Source organism: Anas platyrhynchos, chromosome 2 (genome assembly GCF_047663525.1).
Source record: "Anas platyrhynchos isolate ZD024472 breed Pekin duck chromosome 2, IASCAAS_PekinDuck_T2T, whole genome shotgun sequence".
Taxonomy (NCBI): Eukaryota; Metazoa; Chordata; class Aves; order Anseriformes; family Anatidae; genus Anas; species Anas platyrhynchos.
Genome location: NC_092588.1, coordinates 31,540,001 through 31,554,160, shown reverse-complemented (window position 1 = coordinate 31,554,160; position 14,160 = coordinate 31,540,001). Strand labels below are relative to the sequence as shown.

General features: G+C 38.3%; 1 protein-coding gene across 6 annotated transcripts in view; it reads left to right on the top strand.

Moving 5' to 3' along the window:
• Positions 1–14,160, top strand: part of ZFHX4 (zinc finger homeobox 4) — a 156,924-nt gene that overhangs the window by 117,408 nt on the left and 25,356 nt on the right. The gene's annotated exons all lie outside the window — the stretch shown is intronic.

The following is a 14,160-nucleotide window of genomic DNA, read 5'->3' as shown; positions in this document are numbered from 1 at the left end:
TCCCCTGAAGATACAGCAACATAGATATGGTCCCTCTTAGCCACCAGCTAAAAGAACATTTGTCAGACAAACTGTGTGCTGCACATGATGGACAGAGTGAGGAATGTCACCTCATCGTCACATTCAGTCCAAAATAGATAGTAAGTCAGAACAGCCTTGGATGAAGAGTCTCTTCCTATCTCATGACAATTTGAGAATATGACCCGTATGTTTATCTGTTCTGATGCTGGTATTGAGTATGGCAAGAATGCTGGATTAACAGCATTAACAGCAAGTAAGATGGTTCACAAAGCATCTAGATGAATGAAAATGACATACTGATGACAAATCCTTACCCAAACAGTGTTCATATGAAATGGTTAATGCCCCATTTCATCTTCACAACAAACTCAGAGGCATGGCATACCTCTCAGTCCACCAACCTATGCATGTAGGACACAACCTGTTAAAAACAGACAAAATCCCACACCTAGTTTCTTCAGTGAGTTTAACTGGAGCACTGGTTCTTATCCATGAAATAAACTTCTAAAAAATTCTTAAATAGAAAGCAGTAAATATATTGTAGATACAGGAAAGAAAAATGATGTCTGCCTGAGCTGCTTTGGGGTGCCAAAGGGAGTAATATCTGAAAAGAAGGGATTTCAGTCAGAAAAGCATAGTGACTTCAGTAATTGCTTCATCTTGCATCCTCACACAGTTAACTGAAGTGCTTGTCCTGTCTTTCATGTGTTCTCCTCAGAAATGTCTCCAGATAAGCAAACCTGTCTGAGTGCAACATAAAGCAACATGAAAGTAGCTAACTAGGACTGTGCCTAAAATGTCCATTAAATTTATTTAAGAAAAAAAGAAGATCCATATAAGACTTAATTTTTAAGATAATTCTGGCTCTTTTAGTCACATTTTAAAAAGGACATTGTATGTTTAGATACTATATGAGACTAAAACCAGAATTATTTTAAAATCCATGGCTTAAACATACAGTAAGTAGCAGAATTTATTTATTTATTTATTTATTTATTTATTTATTTATTTATTTATGAATGAAGGTGCCTAAATTAATCTTGCTTTTATAATAAGCAACTTCATAGGGTATTTTTTTTTCTTCTGCTTTTGGAAGTTTTTTGCTGCTTACTTCACATCATGTTCCACTTTTCAAGTGAAATAAATGAGCGACTATTATAATCTCCAGACCTCAAAGTCCAGCACACATGGTTTTGTGAACACATGATTTGAAATGAGTGGAACTTTCTCAATGTATTTGTAGGTTACTGTGTATGGAGGTTATATGTTTTATGAGGACTATAAATCTGCTTAAAGGCCAGGTGTTGACCATCTAGATTGCATTGGTAAAAGTCGTCTGTGCCTAATGTATGGGTTTTTGCTAATTTCTCTGAGAGTATGTGGATTCTTGAAACTGCTCAGCTTTCAGTCCATCGGTGCTGGGACAATACTGAGCACTTCTGAAAATCGAATGTGTATTCACTTAAGCCCATTCTTCTGTAGTATGACCTCTGAAGGTTTGAACATCTATGAATACCCTTACTCAAACAAAGCCAATCCATGCTGATATTTCACAAAGTCACACCACTCTGTGAACTGCAGCCTGATTTTTTCAGGAAAATCCTTGTGCATTGCCTTACAGTCTATTCTTATGCATTTTATGACTTTATATGGTACAGAAAATATTCAGATGATGACATCTCTAGATAGACATTGCTTGCTGATTTTACACTCATGAACAAGAGAAAGGGGATGTTCACATGTTGATGTAGTAGATTTGTTTCTGCTTCTCAAAGAAACCACTGTCATAATCAAGAAGAACTAATACACATTGTACTACTTTAATTCAACACAACGTATGTATGCATGAAGATAGGGTCTGTAATTACCTGGTCTCATAGCAATTCCCCCTTTCCTTTATGAGTTAATGGAATGAAGCTGCATGGGAATATGGATGAATCAGTGCTGTGCAGGGGTGGCAGAAACTGTCTGTAGAGCCTCAGCATGTTTGCTGAGCAATTGAGGAAGTGGGTAGTGAGGGAGACTGGGGAAGCTAGGAAGAGAAATAAGTTGTCTTATGCTTAAGACAACTGAAAAACTTGCTTTCTGTCTCTGCTGGAGAGCTCCTATTTTTTTTTTTAATCCTAAGCAGGTCACCTTACCCAGACTTTTCAGAGGAGTTCACTGACTGTGTGGCCTTCATTTTCTGAGTGCTTGATTTGAGGCTGTAGTATAGTGTTAAATAAGTGCTGAACACACAGAGCTGCAAATGAAAGCAATCAGTGCTGTGCTTTGAGTATATAAAGTGCTATATATTGCTATGTACTTGGAAAAAATTGGGTCCCATCTGTATCAAACTGGGTTCTCTGAGTTAGTAGATTTTTTTTAACCTCAATTTCTATGCCTTCCTTTTCTGAAATTGCAGAATTTCCTGCTCACCTCTTAGGACATAATGAAGATAAATTCATTAACGTTTGTGCAACAGTAAAAAGTCAATGATAATATTAATATATATATATATATCCAGAATAGGTTAAAGAGATGTGGTAAATAAAACAAGTGGCTGCATAGCATCATAGAATGTTTTGGGTTGAAAGGGACCTTAAAAATCACCTAGTTTCAACCCCCCTACCATGGGCAGGGACACCTCCCACTAGACCAGGTTGCTCAAAGCCCCATCCAGCCTGGCCTCGAACGTTTCCAGGGATGGGGCATCCACAGTTTCTCTGGGCAACCTGTTCCAGTGCTTCACTACCCTCCTAGCAATATATTTTTTTCCTAATATCCAATCTAAATTTACATGTTTTTACTTTAAAACCATTACTCTTTGTCCTTCCACTACACTCCCATGTGTTAAATAGCAAGAAGAAAACAAAATCCAGAATAGTTTTTCACCAAATAAGTATCATTTTTTTTATGCAGTAAATAAGGGCAGTCTTTGCCATAAGATAAAGCTTGATCAGGAAATTAGAGATTGTGCCAACAGGGAAGTGTCTTGGAGAATTTTCTAAGATATTAGAGTATTTGACTTCTGTGATATTATTAATGCTTCTATATAAACTTTTCCCTTGTTTGTTTTGCATCTAAATCTTACAGTCATTTTTAGAAGACTTGAACAGGAAAAAAAGTTGTCATATACTACTGTGCTGAAAATTATGTGAAACATCGTTGAGTTTGGATTTGCTACCCAAACCTCTTTTAGCAGAGATAATGAACCAACTGAAAGTAGTGGAAGGATTTTGATCTCACCAGAGACAAGTACCAGTAAAGGATAGTGCAGTAAGCCAAAAAGAGAATGATGAAAACAAAGAATCAGGGATTTAATTTTGAACTGAGCACATTAATTTCCAATCTCCTTGCAAAGAAATGAAAATTGATGAAAAAGATGAAAATGCTATTTTCATCTAGCATTTTCTCTCCTCATCTCCCCTCAAAACTCTTCATACATGACTCTTCCCACCCCACCAGTGCTGTCTATTTTTCTTGTCTTCTGTTGCTCATCCTTTAGATATCCCTTCTTTATTTCCAGCTCCCTTCCATACCCAGCAATGCACACTTCCATACCCACTGGCTGCCAACTTTAATATCCCTGAACAAACCTCTCAACATGTCTCAACATCTTTACCTTATTTATTTATTTGGTATATTCAAGTGGTATGCACTTTAGTTCCCAGACAACTCTACATCCTTAAGACCAGTTCTGTACCAGAATTTGATACCCTGCTGTTTCTCATCCTAGTCTCCTACCATTTAAATACTTTCATTTGATCCTAATTATGACCTCAGTTTCTCTATCTATATTCTTTTCTCTTCTTCTGAGCACATTCTACTTACCTCTCCCTAGTTCTTTCTGTAATTGCCAAATCTCACTTCCATACTTCTTTTGCTCTTGTCAGTATGACAGCAAAGGGGAACATGTTGCTCCTGCTCTCCTATAGCAATCTGTTGTGCACTATACAATGGCATACAGCAGAAAAGAAAAATAATAAAGCAAAGTTCAGTTTTACCATAGTAAGGATGCTGAGATTGTAGTCTGGTTGTACAGGGGAGCTGACAGGAGAGTTTGTATTTTAGAAGAGCTCTATGCATGCACATTGCTTAGTACAGTACCGGGGAGAAGAGGTTTGCAGAGGCTCTGTGGGCTGTGACTGAATACACATTTGGTGAGCTCTCAGCACTGTGGGAGGTGAGTGTGTTCAGTGATTATTCATTTCTAGGAGAATCTTAGCTCTTCAGTACAAGCGACTTTTTGGAGCATGGGTAGGTAGAATTCTTCAAAGGTATATTGCTTGGCTGGAATTTGAGCAGTTCTATACAATGTGACATATGCCAGACATCATTCTGCCTGCTGAATTTTGGGTTCCAATTCAAAATTACTGAAATTGTAAAGATTTCTAATATATATATATCTAAGAAAATGTATTTGTCCTATTCCTGTTCTCAGAAGTAGTGAAATCATTTTGTCTGAAATTTTCAAAAAATGCATTGATATCCAACCTACAAAAGAAATTCAGCACAACAGATTTCAGCCTAAGAAGTTCACACTTACTGAAGTTATAAGCAAATGAAAAGACAGTGGTGGGAAGTCTACCTTAAGCTTACAAATGGGTGGCCCCATCAACTTGTCTGAACTCTAAGAACAAATTTTAAGTTCAGGTCTTGTTTAGAGGCTTTTTCTGGAATATTTTCAGTGTTATCAACAGCACCACCTTACAAGGCATTTAGCTAAATTGACAGTGTAGATTTGTGTTTGTTAAGCAGTTGTGAGCTGGGAGTCTATAAACAAGGGATACCCTTGGCTTCAGCAGAAATAGGATTATGTTGCTGACAGTGAAAATTAAGGTGGGGGGATTGTTACTTTAACTATGTATTAGAGAAAGAACATTCAAATGAGACAATTGGGTAGCAAAGGCTAAAGTGTAATATACTGAACAGTGGGAATTAATAAATACAACTAAAGGAATGAGGAAATGAAAGACAAAGGAAAACATCTAGTGTTCTGCACCATTTGAGTAAAATGAAAAATGGGTACAAATAAAGCCATCCACGCCATCATTCGCAGATGACACCAAGTTAGGTGCGTGTGTCGATCTGCTTGAGGGTAGGAAGGCTCTGCAGGAGGATTTGGATAGGCTGGACCGATGGGCTGAGGCCAGCTGTATGAAGTTCAACAAGGCCAAGTGCCAGGTCCTGCACCTGGGGCACAATAACCCCAAGCAGAGCTACAGACTGGGAGAGGAATGGTCGGAAAGCTGCCTGGCGGAGAAGGACCTGGGAGTATTGGTAGTCGGCTGAATATGAGCCAGCAGTGTGCTCAGGTGGCCAAGAAGGCCAATGGCATCCTGGCTTCTATAAGAAGCAGTGTGGCCAGCAGGGCTAGGGAAGTGATCGTCCCCCTGTACTCGGCTCTGGTGAGGCTGCAGCTTGAGTACTGTGTTCAGTTTTGGGGCCCTTGCTACAAGAAGGACATCGAGGTGCTTGAGCGATTCCAGAGAAAGGCGACGAAGCTGGTGAGGGGTCTGGAGAACAAATCCTATGAGGAGCGGCTGAGGGAGCTGGGCTTGTTCAGCTTGAGGAAAAGGAGGCTCAGGGGCGACCTTATTGCTCTCTACAGGTACCTTAAAGGAGGCTGTAGTGAGGTGGGGGTTGGCCTGTTCTCCCACGTGCCTGGTGACAGGACAAAGGGGAATGGGCTAAAGTTGCTCCAGGGGAGTTTTAGGTTAGATGTTAGGATGAACTTCTTTACTGAGAGGGTTGTTAGACATTGGAATGGGCTGCCCAGGGAAGTGGTGGAGTCACCATCCCTGGAGGTCTTTAAAAGACGTTTAGATGTAGAGCTTAGGGATATGGTTTAGTGGAGGACTGTTAGCATTAGGTCAGAGGTTGGACTTGATGATCTTGAAGTCTCTTCCAACCTAGAAATTCTGTGATTCTGTGATATGCCACTCAAGAAGTTTGACAGCAAGAGAAGGTGATGTGAAGTGCTTGATTTGGCACTAGGAGAACCCCTAGAACCAACATTTCTAAATTCAGAAAATCTGTGTATGTGTTCTACTCTCTTTCAGTATTTATGTCACCCATTATTGTGCTAAGAACTAATTGATATTTCTCATCTTCAGAGCACATCATGCAGGTGTCTCTGACAAACTTGGCAGCAGATTTGAGCTTCAGGCCTGAGTAATTAATAGGATAGTGTAGCCTGATCTCAGACAATGAAGCAAGAAAAAATTAGCTTTAGGCCTTGAAGCACTGCAATAGAACAGGAAGGTTCCTATAGGCTGTTGTGGATGAAAAGGATGGAGACATAGCATGTTACACACAAATGATATGAGTCAGGAACATTCCACAAAACTGAATAATATTTGAATAATGACACAAGAGTTTGTTATCCAAGTTTTCCAGACTGGGACTAGAGGGTGAAAGGGAAGACAGTAACAGAAGGGAATGGGAGACAAGGAGACAGGAAAGTATCACTGCTTTTAACTTCTTTTTGCTGGTTTTGATGAGAAGATTTTTATAATTTCCTTTTGTCTCAATAGTGGTCTTGACCCTGTGTCAATGTACTATGTTTTGTATGGTACAGCTATAAACAGGAAACATGGTTTCTACAGGAAAATTTTAGAGGAAATTTTTGGCAGTGGAAATCTTGGTGAAGATTCTTACACATCACTCAACCATTTTTATCTGGGTTGAAGCACCTGTGTTGTCTTTCCAAAAAATCAAAGACCATTTGGTACATACCTATGTTAAACAATGAATATGGTGTGTGCATATGTTGTGTGCATACTTTTGAACTCTGAAGATGCAAGTGATATTAGCAACAAATAAATTAATAAAAAAAATAAAAAATCACAGACTGCTATATATATGCTATAAAGTATTTATCAGGTAACTGTGAAAAAGTGAATAATTCTGTAAAGGTTATTTAAAAAAGATAATCAAAAAATAAAAGGTGGTTATGTTCAGGTATTTTTCCCCCATGTAAATAAATCACCCACTTCTGCCTGTGACACTTAGCATCAAGGGGTAGGAGTATTAAAACTGGAGGGGTGTAGTTTAGCTACATAACAAGAAATAGTACAAGAATTTATTCAGGTCAGAAGAAAGTATCCTTAAAAATGGAAATAAAGCCAAAATTATGTTAATAAAACTGAACATAAAGGTTGGCTAGGAGGAACAACTATGTGAAGGTACCTAGAAAAGCTGAATAGGAATTGTTATTGTATCTCAGAAGTAAAAACCATGCAGCAGAGAGTCATTAGGTCTGCTAGACCACCAGAGAATAAGAAGTCAGTCCAAAATGATCAGGAGATGGCAAAGAAAATAAATTCTTTTACTCTAGTATTCTCAAAAGACAAAGGAGAAATATATGCGTAACAGAATTCCTTACAGATAATTTCAGAGACATATTATTAGTGAGCCAAAAAGAGGTGAATAATTCAGAGAGAAAATCTGGAAGGTAAATGATTTTACAGTGTATTTCAGAGAGAAGCCCAAAAACTGAGTCAATAATAAAATATGTAATTTAAATTACATTTAAAATGAGCTGCTAATTAACATTGAAGATTTCTTTGTAAATAAAAAAAAAGGATTGTTCTAAAGGATTGTTCTGGAAAGTGCAAAAGGGAGAGCCAATCTCACCACTTACATGAGGTATTGGAAACTGAGCTCATGTGGGAGGTAGGAAAAAATGTAAGAAATCAGGGACAGCAGAAGCATTTGTATATGAAGGGACATTGAAAACAGATTGAACAGCAACACAGAAAAGTAAAACACAGCTGAACAAGAGGTATGCAAGAAAGGTGATACTGTGAAGACACAGTATTTATTTATTTATTTATTTTCCCCACAGGCTAGAAATGAGCACCCAATAAACTGGCAAAGTAATGAGGAGACTCTCATTGACTTTTTGAACTTTGGGTTAGGCTCAGTCTCAGGTTCACCCACCTAACTTCTAACATTTAGCTGCAGTGCCAATTTGAGAAGTCTACACTCAAACAGTAAATTTCACTAAAATCCCTCTATAGTCAGGGAGGAATTAGACAGCTCCAGAGGCTTTCTGAAGTCTGAGTTGTGCCCTGAAGATCCCTGCCTTTCCTTCCATAGGGAGGAATATTGGAGCAGTGCCTTAAATTAGGCAGGGTGTATCCAAACCAGCATGTTAAATAAGAATTAGCAATGAGATTGAATTTTCTTTTCAAAATAACCCTGATGTAAACGTATTACAGCTCAAGTCAGACAGTGCTAGTTTTCTTCATACCTTTTGCTGATGGGGGAAACAGCAGTTTCTGTGAACCGTAATGGCAGCCAAAAGAAAAGTCCCGAGTTGGAAAAGTTTGACTATTTTCAATATAGATTCATGCTTCAATGCCTTTCTAGAGATGGCCAAGTAGGAAAAGTATCCCTTTTTGCATAATAAATGATTAACTGTGCATCTCCAATCACATCTGGAAAACATTGCTGAGTTTCTGAATAGCTGACATTCTCTGTTAATGGTTTTGTCAGCATATGCTCTTTTCGCCTCTTGCAAAATATTTAATGAAATATTAATATAAAAATAAAACAACAACAGCAAACCCCCACAAATTTTCCATTTTTCTGATCAGCCAGTGTGGCTCGATATAAGTTTACCAACATTTTACATTATTATCAGAGTAAAACATGCTTCTGATCCTGATTTACTCTAAGAATATGAAAGGAAGACTAGGAAACAGTCAATTCCAGCAAGCAGCAAGATAAAGGGAGAGCTTGCTCAGCAGCCGAACTGCAAAGGACACCACACCCCTCTAAACTGCTCAGAAGAATATTCCTTCTCTTTCAGCAGCTCTAAGTAGACTGATGTTTACATGTATATATATATATAAATGTATAATAGAATAGGAAAAAATGAAGTACCAGGTGAATTAACTGGTGATAATGATTTTTTTTTTACCTTCAGAAGCTGAGAAAAAAAGAAGTAGGGTAGATGAGGGCTGCTACTTACCAGTAGCCAAAGGGGTGAGGCTGAGTGTGGCAAGTGGGGAATATTGGCTGCTGGGTGGAGTGGGTGTGATTTGTGACACTCATTGGGAAGGAGCTACCACAGCGTGCTCTGTTCAGCCAGCTTTGCAGTAGGGCTTCTGTAACACAGTAATACAAACAGAAGAAAATAAACATTAGACTGCTATAAAAATTCAAATGATACACCACAAAACAAAATGGTACAATTTGATACAAAGTGCCGGTTAGCACTTTCTGGTCAATATGATGATCATCATTTAATTATAAGCTTGTTTGTGGGATGTTCAGCCTTCTAAAAGCAATAGTTTTAAATATGACACAGAGATTAGAAACAGTTATTAACGAGTTGGTGTTGTTATTCCCCTTGAGTCCCTAAATGAGAAATTAGAAATCCTATTTGAAGATGAATTATGACCACTAGAGAATGCAGTCAAGATCCTGAATGAGCAAGGCATCCTGTTTCTCACTCATGCTCTCCAAGACTAGCTAGAAAATAGAATGAATACTTTCTGAAATATATGGGTGAATAAATTGCAATCCAGACATCAGAGAGAACCTACTATCAGCTATGTAGAGTAACTGGAAGACTCTAGAATAAAATCCACAATACCTGTTCATAATTCACTTTTTCTTCTCTTGCATACTGTATGAGTTACTATTTTGTTTTGTTTTGTTGTTCCTCTTTTCTCTATACTATCTGCCGCTTATCCATCTCTTCAGTCCATTCTTCCATTATCTTTTGCTAGTGGTTACTTTCTCATCCTGATAGTTAATCTCATCAAGCCATTCCTTCTCCCAGTTGAACCTGGGATACACCTATACTGAACATTTATGGGTACTGTTGATTGTAGCTGTTTATTGAACATATTGAATAAAAAACACTGTATTTTTTTAATCTCTGTCTCATTTCCTATTTATTTATTTACTACTTTAGTTGACTGATTTATTTTTTCCTTGTCCATCTGGCCCTTAGTCACAAACACTTTCTTAATCTTGCTTTCTCTTTCATAACCACAATTACTCATCCACAACTGGTAGATCATCCTCATTTAGGAAATTACTTGCAGTTTGGAGAAGGCAAAAGGGTTACCAACAGCAAAAAAATCCTAGACTTAAACAGTAACGGCTGTCCATTGATTCATATATCAGTGCTCTTTCAACTTTGCCACATTTTTCTTTTAACTTTTCAATATTTTATTTCAAAAATTAGATTTTTTTTCCATATACCTTGCCATAGCTATGGTGGATATATTTGTTCTTTTATTTGCACCTCAGTAAGTCTGGCTTTTCCCAAATATATATGTATATTCATCTAATTTTTCTGCTGGTATCTGCTATTCAGCTTTGGGTGAGGCCTGGATTTTGCAGTTGAAATCATCACACATCTTGACTTCATTGGACTGAGGAAGGTCATAAGGGTTTCCTTTCATGAAAGTGGAATAGAATCGGGTGTAGATTAACATACAAATGTATATGACATAGAATATATAATATGCAACATCAGCTGATTAACAGTACCTCTGAAGCTTAAGTTTTCCTTTTTCCATGGTTTTACAGTTTTAGTTCAATCCGTGCTAACTTTTTTTTTTGTGTGTGTGTGTGTGTGTGTTTAATTCTAAGGCAGTTGATAAATTCAAGAGATCCAACATCAAAAGAAACTTTCAATGTTTAGACAAAATAAAACCAGGTGTGAATAAAATATCATATTGCAGTAGTAAGTGTTATTAAAGTCATTAAAGTACATTTGAATCTGCTGTTCTATTCATTTTCAAAACTGACATTTGTAAATTTATATAGTCAGGACTCATGTAAATTTAAAAGAGAATATTAGGACTAGTTCTGGGATCTGTGGCCCCATCATATTCTGTTTTGTTGATTTTGTGTCTTCAAGCAGGAATCATCACATTTTTGTAACTTAATAGTATCCTTGTTGGTTAGCATATGAAGTAAGAACAAAAATATTACTGAAAAGAAATGTTTGTTGATTTGTCTTTTGTATAGGTATGTAGTGTCTTTGATAGTGTGTTTCATTCAATATCCTCAATATCTATTGTAATGATGGTCTTTCTTAAGGTGTTTTTTTTTTTTTTTGTAAGTTTACTAACTACCTTTAAGTTAGAACTATTGAATTTACATCTTGTCCCTTTGATAAATGTCGCAACTGTATGAATCTTAGCCTTTTTGTAATTTTGAAGGAAAATATGAGAAGTTGTATTATCATTTCTGTCTATGAAATTTATTTCTGAAGTGAATGGCATAAATATTCTGAAATGAATGCCAAATGTATTTTCTAGAAGTGAGTGCCATTGAAAGCCAAGGCAGGCAATTTATACTATGCATAATAATGATATTAATTTTTACGGTGTGTATAAGTTACATTTTGATTAGTTTTTTGCATGATTAAAAATTTGCAAAGCCTTTATGGCCCCCAGGAGCCTACCTGTAATAAACAGCTCTCACCTTCCAAACCATAAAACAGGTCTGCAGTACTTGAACATTAGAGCTAATTGCCTTGCTACATCAAAGGGAACACCACAAGACTGAGAAAAATCACAGAAGGGGGGTGGGGAGAGGGGGGCAGTTTCACCTCTAAAGGTTATGTGTTTGTGGCTTGGTGGAGCCCTGTAAAGTTATGGCCTCAGAACTGCTGTTTGCGATTAAGTTGATGGGGAAAGTCTATCCCGCAATCTCTCCCTGCTGCTGACACAGAGTCTTTGTTCACATTCAGATTTCTCAGACTGTTGCCAGGGTCAGGCTGAGGTCAGACACCACGATGATGTATAGGAGAACATGTCTGGGAATTTCTCTCACACTTAAAACACATACCAGAAAAACAGGAGAGCACCCTGCAAAAATTGTCTGATGAGACCCAGATGATACTGTAGCTTTTCTTTTAGTACCTTCATAATTTTCTTTCTCTTTGCCTGACACACACACAATGTTTTATTAATGTGTGCCACGATAGCCCTTACAATTTTATGTCCCCTCAAGATAAGGACACTCAGTAGCACTTTGACACTTCATTTTCCAGCCCAGGGGAACTGGGCCAGTAAATCTAGTAGAAGAAACAGTGCAGCCATTCCCAAGGATGAGTCGAGAAGGGATTTGCCACAGGCTCCGTGAGGCCACAGGGCCTGACACTGGATACGAGTCTCATGTGTGCGCACTTGGCATTAACACAGCCCGATCCAGGCAGGATCACAGACTCACAGCATCCTGAACTGCGCTCCCCCGCCACCCGGACAAACACAGCCCTGCTTCCAGCTGTGGCCGGGATGCCTCCCGTGTTTGATTAGCTATCATCGCAGGAGGGGGCAGGGGGCCGCAGCAGGGAGAGTGCTAAAACAGCACGGAGGGGGTGGGGGGTGGGGTGTCCATTTTGATGGTAATCTTTATTTTTTTAATATGCTATTATTTTTAGAAGAGGGGACAATCTTTCTCTCTATGTGATTCCAAAAAGTGGACACACAGGCTTAGTCCTCACCTATCATATTTTGATGGCAATGCAAAACACATTGATCTGTGGCTGAGATATGGGGTTGTTGTTTTTTGTTCCTTTTTTTTTTTTTTTGGTTTCCAAAATTGCAGCTCTCTATTTCTTTCTTTCTTTCTTTCTTTCTTTCTTCCCTTCCTTCCTTCCTTCCTTCCTTCCTTCCTTCCTTCCTTCCTTCCTTCCTTCCTTCCTTCCTTCCTTCCTTCCTTCCTTCCTTCTTTCTCTCTCTCTCTCTTTCTCTCTTTCTCTTTCTCTCTTTCTCTCTCTCTCTTTCTTTTCCTTCCTTCCTTCCTTCCTTCCTTCTTTCCTTCCTTCCTTCCTTCCTTCCTTCCTTCCTTCCTTCCTTCCTTCCTTCCTCCCTTCCTCCCTTCCTTCCCTCGTTCCTTCCTTCCGCTGTTTCACTCTTTCTTTCGCTCTTTCACTCTTTCTTTCGCTCTTTCACTCTTTCTCTTCCTCTCTCTTTCTCTCTCTCTTTCTCTCTTTCTTTCTCTTTCTCTCTTTCTCTCTTTCCCCTCTTCTGATTCTGAACCCTCTCTGGTTTTGCAGAGACTCGAGAATTGGATAGGGTCACCACATCGATCTGAGGGTTGTTTGCCTAGGCATACAGTTTCAGTGCCTGGCTGGCAAGTAAGGCACTAAGCAGCAATTTTTTTGTGCTCAGCTGCTACATATGACAGAGGATATTTCATTCGGCTGTCAGAATGTTATTAATAAAACATGGGGTGCGAAGAGGGCCACTATTTCCCCTTTCAATCACTATAGCATTTACAATGAAAATTTTATGCAGTGTGTAATTTTCAGTTAATGCTTGACACTTAAAATGTCGGTAGTTGCATTTTGTGTGGTTCCTGAAGGGTTAATTGTATCATGTTCCCTGCATAAAAGCTCTGCTTATCAAAAGTGAATAGAAGAGTGTATGCAAATGTGTGTCTGTGACCTTTTGCCTTTCCAGGGTTAATTTATATGGTCATTAAAGATTTTATGAAATTGAGCGGCCTGGTGCTTCGAATCCCATTTTACTTTCACCTCCTAATTTATATAATTCCTACCTGAACTGAGAAATATGATTTTTATTTTTTGTGCTGCAATGAAAACAGCATGCTGTGCTGTGGGGAGTTACAAGTCTGGTTATCTGGCATTACTCAGATTGCTAAAAATTCATTAAAATGTGACATCAGCACAGTGAGAGACAAATGATCGCAGGATGAAAAGGAACAGTGGGCCTTTCACGGATTAGTGCTAACACAGCCCCAGCATAGAAGCTAACTGCATAAACAGATTAATCCACCAGTAGCAGCATAGCAAAGATTTACAGAATAATTAAATAGGCTTGAGTTACTGTGAAGATTTCCATGTAATCTAGCTGGTGTGAACACGTAAGTGAGGTGTGGGTAATGCTGCTTCCTCAGAAGCCATATACCAAGTTCTATCATTTATCCCGAATGGCTCCCCCTGGAGACAAAATTTGAGACTTCTCCTGCAAAGCCAGAGGTTTATATTTAATACAGTACCTAATACCTAATACTTACTTACTGCAATTAGCGGGATACTGCTGTACTAATAGGATTTATATTTGAATTCCCCCTTTTTTTCTTTTTTCTTTTTTTGGCTTCAAGATACATTTTTACATGGGCTTACTTTTGTTCAAGCCAGTGTGATGCATCTGT